The following is a 21,247-nucleotide window of genomic DNA, read 5'->3' on the forward strand; positions in this document are numbered from 1 at the left end:
GAAGTCGAGTTTGGCTCTACTGTTGAAGAAGGGGGTTCAGTCATAGCCATTGCCCTGAAAACCACAACATTCAGAATTTTGTTCTGTGCTCCAAACCATTGTTGCTATGTGAACATTTATTTTTTTATCTGTTATCTTAGAATTCGTACATACATAGAAAATGATAGACAATGAGGGTCACTGGTGTTTTTTTCTTTTGTGAACATGTAAATGTTTCCTGGGCTCTCATTTCATCTTATTCATAGTGTCTCACCATTGCTTTTCATACATGAACACATACCTATATAGTGAAAATTACAAATGCAGTGATTCACGGTAGCATTCGGTATGAATGTAAAATACAGTACGGGAGACATTCTTTCTCTTCTTTTAGAGGGAAGTGAATACTGTTCAGAATTTGTTTAGTCCCCTTGCATATTTTTCACTTTATGCAGCAAAATTCTGTTTCTCCTATTTTTAGGCCAATATTTTAAATTATTATTCTATTCAAAACTGTTTGATTCCTTGAATATTGTCGAATATATCAACTTTAAATAGAAAGTCGTATTTATAAAAAAATCTTTTTAAAGAAAAGGAAAACAGGATTTGTACGATGGGCATATAAAGAACCCTAACAAATTAAATTTTTTTAAAAACCACCAATCAACCCAATAGAGGGAAAAAAAAAGGTCAAACAGTAGAAACATGAACTTCATAAAGGAGAAACCCAATTAACAGCAATAATCAAAAGAACAACCGCAACGTTATTAAAAATAGCTAGGACTTACATAGTGCTTATTATGTGTCCGGGTCTGTTGCATATATTAACTTCACCAAAACCTCCGTAGGGTACTATTATCATCCACAATTTATAGGAGCCGCTTGTTCAAGGTCACACATCTAATAAAAGTCAAAACCAGGACTCAGCTCTGGGCTGCCTAAGTCTTCCAAGTTCTAGCTACTGCACTGGCTGGCTCTCATGAGCGCTATGCCTGTGAAAAGATGTTTATTCTCCCTAGTAATTACGGACATGTAAATTAGAACAAGATACCATTTCACACCTGTCAAAATGGCAACCAAAAGGATGTTTTAAATAATGAGGATGAACCTTGCCATGTGCTAGGGGGTTGTCCAGTAGAACTGGTCTTCCTAGAAATTGCTGATGAGCAGATAAGCTGGTTTTCTGAACTTAGCTAATGGGTTGAGCAGAATATGTGAATAAGATCTTTTGCATAAACACCTAAGGACACCTGGGCAAGGGTTATCAATCTAGCACCATGGGTAAGACTCTCTGAGGAAGAGAACGTGGAATGGGAGAAAGGAAAGAATTGTATCTACATCATGCATCTCAGGTGGTTAAATCTCAGGAACAATGCCCAGTGGGGGATAGGGCACTAAGAGCAAGTTGTAAAACTATGGGACAAAAAAAGGTCAAGCAATTCATAATCTCCTTCACATGAAACACTTAGAATCAGCAAATAGAGGGATCAGCTTTTAATGGTAGCTACCAAGGATGGGAGAGACAGAGGAAAGGGCATTATTGCTTAAGAAACATTTGCCTTTCTATGTATGTTGAAGGAAAATTTGGCAGTGGACACTGGGGATGGTTACACAACATAATCAAGGGAGTTGCTGTCAGTGAGATCTATACATGTAGCATGGATTGAATTCTGACCTCCAAAATAGGGGCAACTTGACTGGGCCATGAGTCTCAGGGTTTAGCCATTCCATAAGGGTGTAATTTGGCAGTTACATAATTACGCAGTCATCCCCTATCATGTGATCAGTCAATCAGTTCTAAGAGTATCCCGTGGGATTAGGTCACATCCCTGATCCTATGCTAATGGTTTGTGATCAGCTGCTAATCCAAAGGTTGGTACTTCAATCACACCCAGTGTCTCCATGGAAGAAAGGCTTGTTGGACTGCTTCCACGCTGATTACAGCCAAGAAGTCCCTCCACAGCAGTTCACTCAGTAACCCAAGAGGTCACCAGGAGTCAGAATGGACTCAAGGATGACCATGAGTTTAAGGAAAATCTCTAACATATAACTTGGTGGCTGATGCATTGTTTCAGGGCCCTGGAAACGTTTCTCCAATACAAAGAGAAAAAAGCACACGCTGGTGGTGTTTACCAGGAACAGGCTTTGCAGATGCCATTCTGGGGTTTATAGAGCAATGGGATCATCTGTGATATTTGGGAAAAAACCACTGGGCTCAAGCTTTAGCATTTCTTCTAATCCAAGTCATCTGGAGCAGAACCAAGGAACCTGTATTCCTCACAAAGCACCTCTGGTGATCTTGAGAATCACTACAATACTACAGAGGCATATTTAATATGCATAATTATCTTAGGTCCATGCAATTCTAACTTGTGAATAATTCACAGCATACAGCACATTTGGAAACAAAACCTCTGTGTCTCTTTGGGACCATTTGTACACAAACTATCGAGCAATACATTCCCGACCCTCAGCTTCCCGACCCTGAATTCCACCACCATGCAGTTGAGATGGTGAGCAAATAATCATTCTAACACTCACGAGTGCATTCATTCGAGCAACAAATATTTCCAGCGTCTCTGCAATGTGCTTAGGGTTATAGGAAAATCTAGCAGGTATTTATTTTGCCTGAGCCTGCTTCATGCAACTGGGTGTGAACAAAAAGCATTCATACAGCTTAAGTGTTGAAAGAGCCTATGTTAGTAACAGAGAGAGAAAATGTCCTGGGATGGAAATGCAAATCCCACAGTCAGCATCCTAAGAAGGAGCACTGTGGTGGGGGAAACACACATGTGAAATACGTAGTAATATTTGGGGGAGCTTCATTTTGCACTTAAACATCATAATCAAATGAACTCACTGTAGTTTAAACGATTCTTTCCTCTCATTTTCACTAGTCTTTAATGCTGTAGTTTTTAATTAGAAAAGCAATACATGAATGCAATTATGAATATAAAAAGTAGAAGAGTGTAAAGAATAAGAAGTGAAAGGCTTGCTTCATATCCTCTCCACTGTTCCTTCCTTCCCTGAAGGAAAACACCCTGCACTGTCAAGTATGTGGTCCTTGTCCTTTGACACTGGTTTCTAGTCCTGTACATAGGCGTATCTCAGAAGACAGAGAAATTAATCTGGATTGGAGTACCTGGAGGGTGCCAACAGCTAACACACTACACTCACTGTTAACCGAAAGGTCGGAGGTTCAAGTCTGCCCAGAGGTCCCCAAAAGCCAGTGATTGAGAACCCTATGGGGCATAGTTCTATTTGTCACATGTGAAGTCATCTTAAGTCTCAGTCAATGGGGCAGCAACTAGTTGGTTTTGATTGATTTGTAGAAAAGAGTGCCTCGGGAAAGGCAGAAACTTCTAGCTATTCTCTGAAAAGTGTCTCTCTATTCCTGAACACACCGCTGGATGACCTCTCCCAGCTTCTCTGGCAGTGAGGAACGGCCATTAATCTGATTTCTGGTCAAGGCAATGGGGGCAAAACTATATGCTAGGCCTGAAATGGCTGCCTCAGCAGCTTACCACATGGTTCCTAAAGCACGTTCCACCTTCTCGGCTGGCAGCACCCAATGTGAGCTCGAAAATCATTGGCTACAGATCATAGAATCAACATCTCCCCAAGTCTCTCAATGCCTGTGAGAAGAGTCGATCAGTGGCTCAAACACCAGCCCTGGGATCATTCTGTGAGAACGATATAAACTGCTTCTTAAGCCAATGAGATTTGGGTCCATTTTAGGGTAGCCTTCCCTAACATTTAATTTTGTTTTTCTGTAAGTGGGTACTATAATATTTTGTTCTGCAAATTGCTTTATTTCCTTAAGAGTCTTTCATATGAGTATATATATTTATATATTTATTTTACATCTTGTAAGAGTTTCGTGTCAACTTGGCTGGGCTAGAATCCCCAGTTGTTTGGACTTATTGTAAACAAATCCAGGCTGCTCTTTGTAGCAAGGCAACACCTTACTCAGGTCACAGGCCAATGATGTCTCCTGGGGGTATAGCCTATTCATATGTTTATAAATAGACACTCTAAAAAGCCCACCCACATCTCACCACACTGATGAGGATCCTGCATCTGTTGCTATCTCCCTCCAACTCTATGATCTTGAGCCCAAGGACTATCATATTGCCGGCCAACCCTGAGAGATATCAGCAGCCTACCATATTGCCCACTGACCCTGGGAGCCATCAAAGTTTAACGTCTGACATGCTGTAATGCTTCTGCATTCACCTGCTTTGGTCTTCCTCCTTTGTTGTCCTGCTTCCTGGTTCCCTCGCCACAACAGCTAAGTGAGTTGGAAAGGGCCACCAGCCTAGCATCGGACCCGTGGATTTGAGCCAGATTGGGCTTACTCATTCTGTGGCTGTGTGGGCCATACAGCCTTGATTTAAAGTTCTTTGATATAAATCCCTTGATTTAAAGTTCTTCCTTGTACATATATGTGTCAATGGTTTTGCTTCTCTAGATAACACATACTTTGGGGCAACAGGGTAGCATTTCATAATATAAATATCAAAAACATTAACCTTTCCTATCAATGAATATTTACATTGTTTCTGGTGAACATCCTGGTATTTCCATCTTTGCGTATATGCCTAAGTATTTTTCTAGAATATGTATCTAGGAATCAAATTCTTTTTCTAGGATGCTTATACATTTTTTAATATTATACATAGGCTCCAGTGGCACAGTGGTGAAAGTATTCAACTACTAAGTAAAAGGTCAGCAATTCAAACCCAGCCGTCCATGTGAGCCGATGGGAGAAAGATGTGAGAACCTGCTTTCAGAACGATTTACAGCCTCATCACACCAATCTGAAAGAGGCCAGTAGAACCCCCCAAACTGGCCCTTGCTCCCTCTTCAAGCCTAGAGCTGAACTCCTTTTTCAGCAGACCAACACAGAGGCCCACGAGGTAGGTGAACAAGATCGCCCAGAAGAAACGCACTCCCAGCAACCAGCCACCACAGGAGATCAAAGCGCCACATTTGCCCAGGACAGAGCTAAAAGGCAGGAAAGATGGACAGCAGAAGGAGGACTCGGAGGAAGTAGGAAGAATGCTATTACATTAAAGGGTTTGCCATCAATGTCACAAAACGCCATATGTATGAATCATTAAACAGGAAGACCAGCATGCCCTGTACACTTTCGCCCAAATCACAATAAAAAGTTACAGTCTTATGAACCCCATGGGACAATTCTGTTCTGTCCTGTCCTGTCCGGTCGCTATGAGTCACAATTAACAGTGGGCAGGGGGTTATGCTTATAAACAGACATATATGTTTAATCTCTGCTTGATTGTACCAGGGTTTAGCAAACTGCAACAATTGAGCCATGTGAGGCTCTTTTGGTACACGCATGTGGCCTGAAGTAAAGTTGAAGAATTTTTAAGGCTATTATTCAATTATATTTAATTGAATATATAATATCCAATCAAATATATAATGATATAATGTTTAATTATATTTAAAGGATAGATATAAGGGTGATTTTATTTCTGTGCATATACATATATTTATGACTCTCGATTCTTAAATTGTGAAGGAAAGGATCGGCTCTTTCTTCTTAAAAGTTTGCCACCCCTGATCTATCTCAATTTATATTTTCACCAAAAAGTCATCATAGGAAGGTAGCAATTCTGAGCCACAGTACTAATCCCACTCTGAACAGAAGCAAGGACATGAGTGAGAAACAGGTGCAATCTGAATAAATCTGTGGTTTGTACCAATGTTCATTTCCTGGTTTTGCTAATTGTTCAGTGGTTATGTAAGAGATGACCTGACAGGAAATTAGGTGAAGAGTTTTCCAGAACATCCTGTGTTCTTTTTGCAACCACTTACTAAGTTAAAAGTAATTTCAAAATGAAACATTTAAAGAGAGAATGTCTTCCTCACTTTTATGCATTTCCTGATACCCGACTATCCCCTGAAAACAGTACTTCTTCCCAAGTCCCCTAAATGAAGCATTTTTAATTTCTCAGGCTCCGTCTCCCTCAGGGCTTTGGAGTGGAACGCACGGTCTCTCTGTTTCCTGGCTGCTTTCCAGGTCATTACTAACACCTCTTCCCTCCTGTGGAAATACCTGCTCCTGTCATGTGCATGCATCAGAACAAACCACCTTCTTTCTCCTCTCTCTGGTCAACCACTTCTGATTTATTAAAGACTTCAGTCTTCCTCTCTCCCTTAACTACTGTCAGCAACATAGATTTTCTATATCCCTATAAAGCTCTCATTTTCTTCTTCTTATTTTGGTCATTTCATTTGTTCATCATTCAAAAAAGCTTCATTTGTATTTGGTTAGCTCTCTGACTCTGTACATATGCCTTCAGTGCTTTTAGAATAATTTTCTATTCCTCAATAAGGAGAGCATGACTGAGCATGTCCTAAACACATTTAGCACACCTGGAACCAGCAGAGGCCTCCTGCCATTTTTCATTGTTGTTTTGGACAAATTCATGAGAATTTAGGGGTCACAGCATAGAGCCCTCGAAGTTGCCTGAGCACAAACTATATGCAGATTTGGGGTGCTTTACCAACCTTCTTCATATAAAGGTAAACAATTCTATTACTGGGATCTCCAAACAACCTAGCTGTATAAGAGAGCCTACAATACAAAAAACCCTATGCTAGTAGTTCAGACACTTAATCATTTTGAAAACCTCTACACAGGGTCCCTGGAAGGAGTAAAATCACTCAATTTCCTGTCTTCCTCATCTCCACAAACTCTCTTACACTTGGCCTGAGCCACCCTCCTAGGGATACACCCTAGATATTGTCAGTGATGGATGTTCTCCTTCCAAAATATCAGATTACAGCTTCCCTCTCTTGGACACAATTTTCTATGATTTCATCATCTTTGCTCAGACACTTCTGTTATGGATTGAATTGTGTCACCTCAAATATGTGGGAAGAGAGTTTTCTTAGTTATGTTAAGAAGACCATATCAGTGTAGAGTGTATCATAAACCCAATCACGGTGGAGTGATAAAAAAGAGACAGAGGCAAGGCAGCCCAGGTAAGAGGAGACAAACTCTCTCTAATGACAACCAACTCAGATGAACCTAAAAGGTTGCCTACTACAAGAAGCTGAAAATACAAAGAGAGCACCTCCCTCTAGCGCCACCTGCCACATTTGAACTTCCAGTCTCCTGAACTGTCAGAAATAAGTTCCTTTCTTTATAGCCACCCATGTGTCGTTTCTGTTACAACGAAGACCCAGTGCTATTGAGTTGATTCGAACTCACAGAGCAGGGTAGAACTGTCCGCAACTGTCCCTTTGGGTTTCTGAGTCTTTAAATCTGTAATCACAGGGGTAGACAGCCTCATGTTTCTCCTGCAGAGGGGCTGGTGTGTTTGAACCGCAGGTCTTTGGTTATCCGCTCTGGGGGTACCCCACTACACCAGCAGGGCTCCCTCTGTTACCATACGCAAGTCACTGCCATTGATTTGTCAATTCCAACTCATAGTGACTCTACAACAGGGTAGAGCTGCCCCTGTGGGTTTCAGAGAGTCAGAGAGAAAGCCTTGTGGTGGCTTAGAATTGCTGACATTGGGGTTCGTAGTCCAACACATAACCACTCCACAGCACAAAGAAAAGAAGGGAACTCCCACTAAAAGCAATTTTCCAGTCTCTTCAGAACTTTCTTAGGTCAGCTTCTGACTACCTTTATTTCTTATACAGCTAAATGCTATAGTGCATGATTATAAGCCTTCCTTGATAAAGTCCCATTTCCTTCCTCTCTCTCTCTCTCTCTCTCCCTCTCTCTCTCTCTGTCCATATTTACCTGGGAAAACTCCAACTCCAAATAAAACCAGCCATCTGCCTTTTCTGAATCTGTACCAGAGGAGGTAAAGCAAACCTAGGGGAAATAAATAAAATGTACTGGGGGAGGGACATATGCAGAGGATGTGGGGCAGGGGAAGTGTGGCCTCACAAGAAAGTCATCAATGCCAGCAACATCCAGTACTTCTCCTCCAGGTCGCTCAAAAATTCACTGCATCAATGGACGACATCATAATCAATGGAGCTAAGTCAAAAGTTTATCTATTTGAATTTTAAAACAACTAACTTTTGATTAAATATAAAGAAGGGAGCTTTTTCTTAATTTTAAAATTTCTTTCTTAAACTTTTTGTACTTAATTATTCTTTGAATTTTTCACCTCCTTCTATTTATTTGCATTTATTTTATGGTTATAATTCCAGAGTGCTTAGTAAAAATATTTAGTTATTTTCTTTCTATTTGTTTGTACTAATACTTTTAAGACTACATTTTTAAAATATCTTTTTCAGCCATATCCTATAGATTTTAATGTATATGCTTTCATTTTTAAGAACCCTGAAAGTGCTGTTGGGTAAACATTGGATGGTAAGCTGTACCACAAAGCTGACTGTTCAAACTCACGAGTCACTCTTCAGGAGAAAGATGAGGCTTGGGGGTTCCATGATGATTTATAACCTTGGACACTGTCTTTAGGGCACTGTGAGGGAGAACTGACTCCGTGGCAGTGGGTTTCCATTAATTTGGCTTTCATTGTTTAATGTCTTTATTCTGAATGAATTGTTCACTTTAGGGTTGTTCTAATTGTCAGTTTAAAAGGTAATTTAAAAAAACATCTTTAAGTGAATACACTTCTAGAATCTGTCTTACTGCTCACTTGTAATTTGATTGCATTTTGGCCGGATACTATGGCTCCTAGAATTTTTGTGTTGAATTTACGAGTGTCATTGTGGCCATGATCATAGTCAATTTTGTGGTAACTGAATTAGCATTTGTAAAGAATTTGTATTTTTAAATGTGTGATGTAACTGCTTATATATATTCATAAACATATTTTATCTGCTAGTTGTTAGTAAAATCCTCTATTCCATATCTGTTTCTTTGGTCACTTGATCTCATAATTTCTATAAGGAATCATTAAATAATAGAAAATTTGACAAATCCAGAATCTAGAATACTATAGGTATAGGAACTTCAGGTATAGATTATAGAATACTACAATCTATAGATACTTCACTAATGTCTTTTAGTTTTGACTTATATATTCCCAAAATATGTTGATAAGTGTGCCCTATTCATTTTCGTTTGGATTATGTATTTTATCTACATACAGTATCTTCTTTGCCCTATGGAATACTTTTCACCTTGATTCAATTTTGTCTGATATTAACACTGGGTATATCTTCCTTCTTGTCATTAGCATTTATAGGTATATTTTCAATGCCTTCATTTTCCATTTTGTTTCATGGACTGTAAATAGCATAGAGCTAGAGTTTCAATTTTTATGTAATCCAAGAGTTTTTCTTTTCATAATGGAATTTAACCTCTAGTCCTTTTTTGTTATTTCTGACATATTGGACTTATATTTTATTTTATAATGATCATATTTCTTATAGGAAGTCTGCTCCTTTTTCTGCCTTTGCTTGTAATGATAAAAAAATTTTCTCCCAATTTTTTGTTATACTGACTACTTGTAAATATTGTCACATTTATATAATTGTATACAGGAAGTACATACAATTATTTTTCTATCAATATTCAGAATGTGTAAGCATTCACTCACTTAACAAAGAAATAAAACACTTGTAATTCACATCCCATTCTCCTGCTGTTCTTCCTGTGCTAAAATCCTCCATGATTTTACTTTGATGCTGTTGATTTTTTTTTAAATTAATATTACTATGGTAAATGTGAATAGTTACCACAGTATAAGTATTTTTAAAAATGGAAAAGTCAGAAACAAAAAAATAACAACAGTTGGAAAAAATGGCCTTGGTGATAGAAAACAAGCTGGAGATTGCATGATAGAATTTGGAAGATCGCTAATTCATTACAAATACCTTTTTTTCAAACAATGTAAGTGATGACTATATATGGCAGTGGGTTTAAATTTTATATGTGGCCATCATCAGATGCAATATGTAGGTTCAAACTGATTGTATCTGGGGAAAGAGACAGTAGGTTTGCTCAGTATTGTCAGCCAAAACAAGGTCAGGGGCTGACTTTAAGATAGAACAACAATTGCTCCAATACAAGTTCAAATTGAACCTGTCGGTTTGGTGTACTGTGGTGGTTCGTGTGTTACTGTGACGCTGGAAGCTATGTCACTAGTATTTCAAATGCCAGCAGGGTCGCCCAGAGTGGCCAGGTGTCAGCAGAGCTTCCAAACCAACAACAGGCGACAATGAAGGTCTTAGCCCCCACTTCAGAGGAAGAAGCCGCTGAAAACCTTATGGAGAGTTCAAGTTGAAGCTGAAGAAAACTAAAACAAGTCCACAGAATCCAAACTATGATTTCACTTACATTTAGAGACTATCTGAAGAACAGGTTTGACAAGCAATAATGGAAGACTAGACAAGTTTTAGGATGACATCAAGAAAACCATATGCAAAGAAAGCAAAACTGTATTTTTTTTTTAAAAAGAGAGACCAATATGATGTCAGAAGAGATTCTAAAACTTACTCTTACATATAGAATAGCTAAAGCAAATGGAAGGAATACACAGTCACTTATTCAAAAAAAGAATCCATTGACCATTTTATGAAGGAAGATGAACAGAAGGTATTGAATAAAGAAGTCAAAGTGATCCAAGGATTGTGAAAGATAAAACACAAAGGAGGGAATAGTATCAGCGCTTATATTATGAACACCCAGTTTGCCCAAGGCAATGGATAACAGTGGGAGCAAAAAGTCATTGGCAGGGTCCACACATGAATTAGGCCTCTGATGAATTCCCCTCACAGACCAGGGGTGTGAATACCCTTGGTATAATGTAAACTGCAGTGCGGTATTTTGGTGTTGTTTGGTTTTTCTGTATTTTTTTCTATGTTTTTCTGCATGTCGAATCCAGGATGGGTGGAGCTATAGAAACAGTAACTGCATGGATGGCTTCTTGGGGGCCATAGTGGGGGAGGCTGGAGGGAGGTATTGGAGGACGACAATGAGTACAAGAAAGAATTAAATGCTCTAAAATTGATAGTGGAGATGATTGTAAAACTCTTTTCTAATATGATTGAACTACTGAATTGTATGATGTGTGAAATAAAAGCCAATAAAGCTGAGTCATTAAAGGCCCTGAGAATTGATTGAATAGTAATTAAAATGCGGAAACAAATAGATGGCACCTTGGAAATGCTCACTCATCTATGAAAACAAATTTGGAAACAGCTACCTGGCCAACTGGCAGAAAGAAGTTCATATTTATGCCCATTCCAAAGAAAAGTAGCACAATAGAGTATAGCAATTATCAAACACTATCATTAATATCACATATAAGCAAAATTTTGCTGAAGATAATTTTTAAGTTGTTGCAGAACATCAACAGAGAACTGCCCAAAATTCAAGCAGGACTCAGAAGAGGATATGGGACAAAGAATACCACTGCTGATATCAAATGAATCATGGCTGAAAATAGAGACTACTAGAAAGATGTTCCTTTGGCTTCCTGACCATGTGGACAGTAGCAAGTTAGAGTTAACATTGTGAAGAATGGAACATTTAGCAGTGCTTATGTCGAATCTGTTCATAGAACGGGAAGCAGTTGTGGGAGACAGAACAAGGGGGTGCTGTGTACTTTCAAGGCTAGAAAGGTGTGTGCCAAGGTTGTATCCTTTTACCATACTTATGCACTCTGTATAATAAGCAAATAATCAGAGAAACTGGATTACATGTAGAAGAATGCTGCATCCAGAGTGAAAGAAGGCTTGTTCACCTGAAGTATCCAGATGAAAAACCTCACTTGCTGAAAATGAGAAGAACTTGAAATACTTACTGATGAAAATCAGGGCTTGCAGCCTTCCCTATGGATCACAACTCAATGTCAAGACCAACATCCTCACAACTGGACCAATAAACTAAATCATGCTAAAAAAGAGCAAAGATTGAAGTGATGACTAATTTTATTTTACTTGGATCTCTAATCAATTCCTATAGAAGCAGAGGTCAGGAAATCAAATGATGCATTTGGCAAATCTACTGCAAAATTTTACTTTAAAATGTTAAAAAGAAAGCCATCGCATGCTTGCTTCGGCAGCACATGTACTAAAATTGGAATGATACAGAGATTAGCATGGCCCCTGTGCAAGGATGACATGCAAATTTGTGAAACATTCCATAAATTAAAAAAAGAAAGAAAGCCATCACTTTGTGGACAAAAGTCTTTCTTTATCAAACCCAAAAGAACAAAAAAGAAAATTGTATTAGATGAAGAAAACCCTGAATGCTCCTTGGAAGTAAGAAGAGTGAAAGTCGGTCTCATATGCTTCGGGCGCATCATTAGGAAGGACTCATGCCTGCAGAAGGGCATCATGTTTAGTAAAGCAGAGGGTCGTCAAGAACCAGTAAGATCCTCAATGGAGTGAACTGAGACAGCAGCTACAATGGGCTCAAACAAAGCACCAATTATAAAGATGGTATAGGATTAAGGCATCACTAAGGAGAAGGAACACTAGTTGGAAAACATGACCTTGCTGTAGACAATTGGACATCCCCTTACAGAAGGGTCACAGGAAGACAGAAGCCAGTTAGGGTGCAGTATAGCACTGATGAAACATAAAACTTTGCTTTAGTTCTTTAACGTTTCCTCCCACCCACCATCATGACCCCATTTCTACCTTACAAATATGGCTAGACTAGAGCATGTACACGGGTACAGATGAGAGCTCCAAACACAGGGAATCCACAACTGATAAGGCCCCCTGGACAAATAAGGAGAGTAGCAATACCAGGAAGGTAAGTGGAAGGTGGGGGGAGAGGGGGGAAACCAATCACAATGATCTACATATAATCTCCTCCCAAGGGTACAGGCAACAGAAAAGTGGGTGAAGGGAGAAATTGGTCAGTGAAAGACATGAAAAAATAATAACAATTTATAAATTATCAAGGGTTCATGAGGGAAGGAGTGTGGGGGAGAAAGGGAAAAAATGAGGAGCTGACACCAAGGGTTCAAGTAGAAAGAAATTGTTTTATGAGTGATGATGGCAACAAATATACAAATGTGCTTGATACAAAGGATGGATGTATGGATTGTGATAATAGCTGTATGAGCCCTCAATAAAATGATTTCTTTAAAGAAACAAAACTAGATATTGCAAGACAGAATATTTTGAGGATAATTTCTTCATTGAAAATATATTTTTCCAACAACATACACAATGCCTATACACATGGATGTCACCAGATGGAATATATAGGAATCAAATTGAGTATATTTGTGGGAAGAGATGATGGAGAAGCTTAATATCATCAGCCAAAACAAGGTCAAAGGCTAACTATGGAATATTTAGGTTGAAGTTGAAGAAAACTAAAACAAGTCCTAAATCCAAGGCCTAAATACAGCCTTGAATATATCCCTCCTAACATCAGAGAACCTCTTAACAATGGAGATGACACACTGAACACTAAGGACAGAAGAATAGACAAGCTGTGGGATATCAAAAACATCATACATGAAGAAAGCAAAAGATCATTTAAAGGAATGTGTGTGCATGTGTGTGTGTTGGGGGAGGGGGGGGGGCAGACCAAAACAGAAGTCAGAAGAGGTGCTGAAACTTGCTGATGAACATAAAGTAGTTAAGCAAATAGAAGCAATTACAAAGAGAGCCTAAAAGAAAACTTCAAAGGACAGCTCAAGAAGAGAAAGTTGAGCACTATAACAAAAAGTGCAAAGACCCAAATTAGAAAGCCATAAAGGAAAGGCATGCTCTGTCTATTTCAAACTGGAAGAATTAAAGGGAAAAAAATCAAACCTCGGATTATATTGAAGGCTTCTAGGAGCAAGATATTGAATGATACAGGAAGCATTAAAAAAAAGATGAAAAGAATACACAGTCACTATACGAATAAGAACTGGTCAATGATCAAATATTGAAGAGGTAGTATAAGATTAAGAACCAGTGGTATTACTATGCCATAATGCTGGAAATCAAGAAAAGAAAGGTTAAAAAAGCAAGGGCAAATACTTAGAGGATGAATAACTTACTTCTTCAAAAGGAGTGGGTACTGACCCAAATTAGACAAATTTAGGAAGTTTCTAGAAACCAATGAGAATGAGAAAACAACATATCAAAATCTATGGGGTATAGGAAAGGCCGTTATCAGAGGATGCTTGATGGTGATAAATGCACTTATGAAGAAGGAGGAGAGACTTATGGTGGATATCCTCTCACAAAAGCTTCAGCAGTTGGAACAGAGTCAACGGAATAATCCTTCTAATAGCAAAAGAAAAGAAATTCTAAAATTCAGGGCAGAGATAAATGAGTGGTAAAACAAAAACAATGGAGAAAATCACTCAGTAAATAGCTGGCTCTTCTAAAGGATTTACAGAATGGACAAACTGTTGGCCAAACTAACAAAAGATAGGAAGGAGCAGACATCAATATCCAGATAGAAGGAAATAACAGGGGAAACTGCAACGGACCCTAATGAAATTAAAAGACTAATTACACAGTACTACGGAGGACTGTACTCCAAGGAACACAATGACTTGGAAGACATGGGCAGACACCTGGATAAACAAAGCCTCCACGGATTATGTCTTATAGATGTCAAGAACTTGAACAAGACCATAGCAAAAGAAGAAATAGATAAGGTTAGCATGGAACTACCAACTAAAGAAAGCCTGGCCCAGTTGGCTTCACAGGAGAATTCTACCAAGCATTCAGGGAAGAGCTGACATCAATTCTACACAAGCTCTTACAGAACATAGAAACAGACAGTAAACTCCCAAACACTTCCTATGAAGTTATTATAATACTGATAACAAAACCAGGCAGTGATCTGACAAGAATAGAGAACTACAGGCCTACATCTCTAATGAACATAGATCCAAAAATACTTAAAATCTTGGCCAATAAAATACAAAACTAAATAAAAAGAATAATTCATCATGACCAAGTGAGATTCATACCAGAGATGCAGGGATGGTTCAACATCTGAAAATCCATCAACATCATCTACCACAATGAGAAGAAAAAGGACAAGAACCACATGATGATATCAATAGATGCAGAAAAGCATTTGGCAACATTCAACACCCATTAATTAAGACACTCAAGAAGGTAGGACTGGAAGGAAATTACCTCAATAAAATTAAAGCTATATATGAAAATCCAACAGCCAGAGTTACAATCAATGGAGAAAAGATGAAAACATTCCCACTGAAAAAGGGAACGAGACAAGGTGCCCCTTGTCCCCACTTTTATTCTGGAGGTCCCCACCATCATCCTAGAGGTCCTACCTAATAAATATAGGGCAACAGAAGGATATTAAAGGTATACATCTTGGGAAAGAAGAAGTGAAATTATCATTATTTGAAGATGATATGATTTTAAAGATTGATAACCCTAAAGGTTCCACCATAAGGGTGCTGGAAGCGATAGAGGAATATGGTAGAGTGGCAGGATACAAGATCAACAAGAAGAAGTCAATTGGATTGTTATATACAACTGATAGGATCAAGAAGGTAGTACCCTTCACAATAGCCAAGCATAAATGGAAATATCTAGGGATATACCTAACCAAAAAAAAAAGACCTTTATGAGGAAAACCACAGAACATTATTACAAGAAACCAAAAGGGAACTTCACAAAAGCAAAAAATATCCTCTTCTTGTGGAACGGTAGACTCAATATTGTAAAGATGTCAGGCCTACCTAAGACACAATATAGGTTCAATGCAATCCTGATACAAATACCAGCATCATTTTTCAAAGAAATTGAAACTCTGACTATCAACTTCATATGGAAAGGGAAGAAGCCCAGAACTGGCAAAGAACTCCTCAAGGAGAAAACTAGAGTAGGTGGGCTTGCATTACCTGACTTTAAATCCTATTATTGCATCCACAGATGTCCAAACCGCATGGCACTGGCATTATGACAGATACCCAGTCCAATGTATAAGAATAGAAAATTCAGAAGTAAAAGCAGAATACAGACAACTGATCTTTGATTAGGGCCCCAAAATACCAAATTGGAAGCATATGCCCTTTTTAATCAATGGTGCTGGAAAAACTGAATACCAACCTGAGAAGAATGAAACAAAACCCTTAACTCGCCCAATACACAAGGGCAAACTCAGGCATCATAGAACTTAAGGTAAATCCCCAAACTATCAGGATCATCAATGAAAAAATTGGGACAAAGCTAAGAACCTTAGCACAGGGAATATATGGACTATCAGTAATAATGAAGGATGCATACCAAGAGGAAGGTAAAATCGATGGGTGGGACATACTAAAGATATAACACTTGTATGCATTGAAAGACTTCATCAAGAGAGTAATGAGAGAGCCCACAAACTGGGAAAAGATACTTAGTAATGACACATCAGAAAAAGGTCTTATTACTAAAATCTACAGAACACTGCAACCTTACAAGAAATAATACTAATACAAAAAAAAAAAACAACAAGTAGCCCACTGAGGAGGTGGGCAGAAGGTTACCAGAGGAGGAAACCTGAATAAACGTATGAGAAAATGTTTCTGATCATTAGCTATCTGGAAATGCAAATTAAAACAATCACAAGATACCACCTAACACCCACAAGGATAGTCCAATTAAAAAAAAAAACAGAAAGCAACAAATGCTGGAGGCGGTATGGTGAGACAGGCACTCTCATTCACTGCTGGTGGTCTTGTAGATACGTACAGCCACTGTCGAAAGTGATTTGGCGATACCGACAACAGATGGAAAATGAGTTACCTTACAACTCAGGAATTCCACTACTGGGTATATACCCAGAAGAAATAAGAAACAGGACACAACTAGACAACTATACTCCAATGTTCATCACTGTACAGTTCACAATAGCAAAGAACTGGAAACATCTTTTATTTCCACCAAAAGTAAATGGATTAAAAAACTCTGGTATATACACACAATGAAGTAGTAAAATACAGTGATGAAAAGATGAAGCACCTCATCTCTTGGAAAGAGTTGTAGGGTGTTATGCTGAGTGAAGTCAGCCAAGCACAAAAGGACAAGTACAACACGAGTCCACTGAGGTCAGTTCAAAGAGCAGAATGGGCATAAGGGAAAATGTAAATACTGCACAGTTCCTGATGACCAGATACTCTGGCAAGAGCCAGACCAAACCCAATGATACATAGGTCATGAAAGCAAAAAAAAAAGATACACATAGCACCTGCGTTAAAAGAAATCCCAAGTACCCACCTTATGCATTTACAGCCCACAGAGGGGTGGGGGAAGAGAAAAGACAGCAATGGGGAAACAGGGCACTAATCCACCCAAAGGGAGAGTATTGTTTATGTCTCCAGAGGAAAGGGCGAGAGAGTGTGTAGACCTCCTTCCAGTGCGCCAAGTTTTGAGGGTGATGTTCCTGCTTGGGGCAGCTTGTTCGCAGAGAGGACTGCAAGGCCAGCCTCAGCTTGAGACATGACATCCCCTCCCTAAATGACAGCACTACAGAGCACAGCACTGAAGATACAGTTCAGGGAGTGCCACTGGTCTGTCCCACCCACTTGGGGGCAAACCAAGAGGTGAGTACAAGAGACCAGCACTGGGAGCAAAGCCATGAAGTTCCTGAGGAATCCTGAGTGTAGACTTCTGACTCGGGGGCAGCATTTGTATGCTACCTCATCTCAACTGGTTGGGAGATATTCACAAGGGGGACACACTGAAAGTCTAAAGTTGTAATGGGGTAGAGGGTAGGTCACTAGACCACTCCATCATTGACTGCAGGAAGAGCAATGGGGTCTTACAGAAGGCACACCCTTGGTCACAAATGCAGAGAACTAAAAGGGTTTGAATGTTGCTGGGTTAGCAGGTCATGGGATATCGGTTCCTGAAAGAAAGGGGGATTGGAATGATGGATTATAACATGGTCTGCTCACTATTTAACAGATAGCTACTCATCTACGCTAGTTCGGGACCACAGTTCAACTTGGAACTATTTGTATGGTCCCTCTTTTCTCTTTTTCTCTTGGTCTCTATATAAGATAGGCAGGTTAAGTAATCCCAAGGAGACAGCAATGGGACCGATGGTTCCAGTGGGACATGGGAGAGGAGAGGATGGGGGGAGGGGAGTGGTGAGCCAATAACAACAAGGACAGAGGAACAGCAAGGGATCTAAACTTTGATGGTGAGGAGGGTGTAGCATTCCTGGTCATGTTTGGTCAATTGAAATGTATCTGAGATGAATAACTGAGAGGTGAACTGTAGGTAAACAGGTTGGTGGGGGAAGAAGAAAGAAAAAAGAGAAAAAGAGCAAGAAAATAAAAATTAAATATAAGTATAAATATAGATATGAATATATGTGAATATATAAAGATAGATGAATTTGTGTGTGTGTGTGTGTGTGTGTGTGTGTGTGTATTACAACAAAGAAACAGATGGACTTTGGGCCTCTACTTAAATGTTCCCTCAGTACTAGAATGGTTTGTTCTAATAATGTGGCAATGCATGATACTCACTTTCCCGACATGATCGCTGAAGACAAAATAGGTGCATAAGCAAATGTGGTGAAGAAAGCTGATGGTGCCCAACTATTAAAAGATATAGCATCTGGGGTCTTAAAAGCTTGAAGTTAACCAACGGCCATCTATCAGGGAAGCAACAAAACCCACATGGAAGAAGCACACCAGCCTGAGTGATCATGAAGTGTAGACCGGAATAAGTATCAGAAGTTCAAAAACAAGTAATCAAATGGATGTGAAGGAGCATGGACAAAGTGGAGACCCAAAACCCACCTGTAAGATAATAGGACAGCCCCTCACAGAAGGGCCACATAGAAGGGATGATATATCCAGGGTGCCATATAGCACTCATGAAACATATAACTAATCTCTAGTTCTTTAATATTTTGTCCCCTTACTATTATGGTCTTAATTTTACTTCATTAATCTTGTTAGGCCTGCATATGTTCATTTGTATAATTAAAATTGTTCAATGCATGAAATCCAAGATAGGTTAAACCCTTCAGAAACAGTAACAGGAGTAATGATTCCATGAAGGTACAGAAAGAGAGGTGAGGGGTAGTGGGGAGGGGGGAACTGATAGCAATGATGACTGTATAACCTCACTTGCGGGGAACAAATAACAGAATTGTAGGTGAACAGATACATTGAATGGTGTAAGGTATGGTTCCCCTCCCCCCACCACCCAAAATAATTATAATATAATATGAACAGTTCATGGGGGTAGGGTGGAGGAAGGAGGGGATAAAGGGGAGCTGATATCAAAGAGTTCAAGAATAAAGAAAATGTTTTAAATCTGATGGTGGCAGCAATTATACAACAATTATATAATTATGCTTGATCTAATTGAATTATGGATTGTTATAATATCTGTAAGAGCTCCCAATAAAATAATTTTAAGAAAACTTAAACAAAAAGAAACAGTGGTATTAGAGGAACAAATTCAAGCTGCACTATGTATCTATCTCCTCAACAACAACAAAAGGTACACATTTTCTTTCATGTTAAAAATAAAGAGAGAAAGATGTTTACAAGCTCAATCCTTTGAGGCAGAGGCCCAACTTGGCGATTTCCTTTCTCTTACTCCTCCCTCTCTGTCTTTATTTGGAGATACTCCATGTTTTGTTTGGCTTCTCTGTCTGAAAACTAAGCTACACCTCTTATGTTGATTCTATCCGTTCTTTTCATGAGTATCCGTTGTAACTAATCCCTGCCCCATGCCATACATGAGGAAACAGAGGCTTAAGGGGTAACGTAATCTTCTAAAATTAATGCGGAGAGCAGTTAGAGTGGGAACCCAGGAGTCCAGTCAGGTCCCAATAGTGGCACCACCATCATCATATCTCCAGTGATGAGATATGAAGCAAAGCTATCTCATAAATATTTATCCTTTATCAATGAATTACCTACTGAGAAAGCTCATACTGCGCTGCCATCCAGGAGGAGACTTAGCAGACAGTTGAGCCTTGCATTTACCTATTGAGAATAAAGAGTTTCATATACTACCAACATCAAACATTGTCAACCTGGGACTGATAGATCAAGACAAAACTAAGACTACTCCCTAACATGTCTGAGCCTGGAAAAATATACAAAACTTTGTCCAAACCAAAGAAAAATTATTGAATACCCTCCAATTCTGGCTAATACTATTGACAGCTGCTACCTTTCCAATGATAGCTTTAGCCTTCTTCTAGATAACCAATTATATAAGACCCTTGCTTCCTAATAATCAACCCAAAGTAAAGCCTTGCTTCCTAAACCACTCCCTTCAATCACCCAGCATAGGCTAAAATTCTGTAATGAATCCCTCTCTAACATCTAACTGTTTGTCCTACGATGGTGGCTTGCACGTTGTTATGATAGAAGCCGTGCCAGAAGCAAGATCATCCATGGTGTGCAGGTTTCAGCAGAACTTCTAGACTAAGACAGATTAGGAAGAGAGGCTGAATTACCTACTTCCCCCAAAGCCTCATGTTTTACTTCTAAAATTTGATTAATTAAAAACCTATGGATCCCAGCCTAGTATTGTCTGAAAACATGCTGGAAAATGATCCTTTTCGGTTAGAAAGAAGTTAAAATCCACAGTGAGGAGCACGTGATACTGGATAAATACAAGCAATCATGAAGACGGTGCAGGACTTGACAGCGTTCCGCTCTGTTGGACAGAGGGTCATCATGAGTAGGTGCCCATTCCATAGCAACTAACAACAGCACCGCTTTTGCAGAGGCAGCACACCCTTTCCCCGTGGAGGGGATAAGGAGTTTAGAATCCATTGAATACGCCTTTGCAAATTATTGAAGTATTTAGATAGGGATATATGGGACCACAGATGTGCTTAAGAAAATGAAATCTGATAAAAGCCAGTTAGACAATGAAGAGAAGAAAATGGTAGCAAAGACCGTGATGGAGTCCTTGCTGAAGTCCTGGGAGTAGAAGGACACACAGAAGGCACCGACCACCATTCAAGTGGTGTGTGGCAAACGCCTATCGCAGGGCGGTGGCAATAGGAATGAAATCAGTTCATATGCACTAGGGCATCAGCAGGAAGAACTGAAAGTGTGTGGAAATTGTGATTCGGTCTTAATCATTAACATGATGTAACGTTCAGTAGGCCAGGATTCTCTCTGAGCAGATTTCTAATCAGCTCTGCAGTCTCCTTCTGAAGGTAGCGGTAGGATAACAATCTATGTGTTCAGGTTCATTAGCATAAGATAGAAAGTTATAAATGGGCTGACTTTTGATTCACCTTTCCTGAATTATAAAACATGAGGTTAGATTTAAGCCTACCATATGGATAAGGGATCAATTTAGTCCTTAAGTATCCTCCAGAAGA

The 21,247-nt window shown here is 39.2% G+C and overlaps 1 protein-coding gene and 1 non-coding gene across 3 annotated transcripts in view; one reads left to right on the top strand and one right to left on the bottom strand.

Moving 5' to 3' along the window:
* EPSTI1 (epithelial stromal interaction 1) overlaps positions 1-21,247 on the bottom strand; it is a 159,719-nt gene that overhangs the window by 67,254 nt on the left and 71,218 nt on the right. The window lies entirely within an intron of this gene.
* Positions 11,996-12,099, top strand: LOC115868533. The gene has a single exon (XR_004045655.1). It is a non-coding gene; the product is annotated as a U6 spliceosomal RNA (small nuclear RNA).

Source organism: Echinops telfairi, unplaced genomic scaffold (genome assembly GCF_000313985.2).
Source record: "Echinops telfairi isolate 266 unplaced genomic scaffold, ASM31398v2 ScPeMD7_11;HRSCAF=52, whole genome shotgun sequence".
Taxonomy (NCBI): Eukaryota; Metazoa; Chordata; class Mammalia; order Afrosoricida; family Tenrecidae; genus Echinops; species Echinops telfairi.